Source organism: Lottia gigantea, assembly GCF_000327385.1.
Source record: "Lottia gigantea unplaced genomic scaffold LOTGIsca_1, whole genome shotgun sequence".
Lineage (NCBI taxonomy): Eukaryota > Metazoa > Mollusca > Gastropoda > Lottiidae > Lottia > Lottia gigantea.
In genome coordinates, this window is record NW_008706746.1 from 3,528,763 (window position 1) to 3,530,552 (window position 1,790).

A 1,790-nucleotide genomic window follows, 5' to 3' on the forward strand; every position below is an offset into this window, starting at 1 on the left:
TTCCTGGAATTATTCTTCTCTTTGATTTCGAAAAAGCGTTTGATACGGTTAGTTGGAATTTTATGCAAAAAACACTTGAAGCTTTCAATTTTGGCATATGTATTCAACAATGGATTAAGGTATTTTATTCAAATATTGAGTCTTGTATATCCCAGAATGAACATTTATCTCCTTTTTTTCGCCTAGGAAGAGGATGCCGTCAAGGGGACCCTCTATCACCGTACCTACTTCTTTTATGTGCAGAAGTATTGGGCATTTTAATCAGAGAAAATAAACATATTAAAGGTATAAAAGTCGGAAAAATTAATCTCTTAATTTGCTGACGACACTGCAATTCTTTTAAATGGGAGTGAACAATCATTAAGAGAAACCTTAAAAATTTTAGACATTTTTTACTCTGTATCCGGATTGAAAGCAAATATTGACAAAACAAAAGCTATATGGATTGGTTCTAAAAGACACTGTAAAAACAAACTTTGTAAAGATAAAAAATTATTTGGGAAAATGGAAATTTTAAACTTCTTGGCATTATATTTAGTACTTCGATGAGTGGAATAATTGAGATAAACTACATTGAAAGTATTAGAAATACAGTAAAACTTTTGAATATGTGGTCATGGCACCCTTTGACTTTATTAGGAAGAATTTGTTTGATAAAATCGCTAATTTTACAAAAATTCATCCATCTTTTACAATCACTACCGAGTCCTTCCGAACGACTGTTTCAGGAAATAGAATCACTATTCTTTAAATTCATTTGGAAACAGAAACCAGACAAAATAAAAAGAGACATTTTAAGACAGGATTATGATATAGGGGGGTTGAGAGTTCCAGATATTAGGATTTTTAATTCATCTCTTAAAATTTCGTGGATAAAAAGACTGTGGTTAAACTCAAACAAATATCTATATCTAACTAACCAATATTCAAATTTGAACAAACTATTATTTGCAAGTGGCCCTTACTATCTTTCTACTTTAAAAGTAGAGAAACCATTTTGGAAAGATGTATTTCTCTGCTACAGTGCTTACTGCAATAAAATAATTCAAACTGAAATTAATGAAAATGATACCATTCCTATATGGTTTTTAAACAAAAACGATATTTTTATTCGGGACTGGTTTAATAAGGGACTGTTATTTTTTCAGACTTACTTGATGCTACTAGTAAATACTATGCCTTTATAACTCTAAAACAGATATATAGACTCAAATCAGGGACTTAGAAAAATTAAAACATAACCATAAGTTATTTAAAAAAACTTGAAGAGAACAACATTTTTGGACCAAAACAATCAATATTCTATGTGCACATGTTTAACAAGACAGGTAGTCGTCATGCTTACGACATATTGAATAAAAACATAAAAATTATTTGTAAGAATGAAGTAGTCTGGGAATTAAAATTCCCAAACAGACTTTTCAATTGGAAGATTATTTACAACAATTTTAGGCTTCATCTCCAGAACCCAATAACACCTTTTGTGGATATCCATTTAATTTGTAAAAAATAGTTATCTTCCGTTTAAGTTAAGTTAAAGGTACGTAACCCTTTTTCATTACCGTTGTCGTCAAACTTAAGTTTCCACGGGAGACAGTATTTTTTATTTATCAAGTTCCTACGGTAGATCGTTAGGGACATGATTAATTGTTATGATTTAGTTTTTGTAGTTTTTCTTTACAGATTTGAGATATTTGATTCCTGTATTATCATTAATATTCAAATTTGAAAATATTCTTCTATATTTGAGATTTTATCAGATTTGTTGACTTAATTATCAATTTTATTCA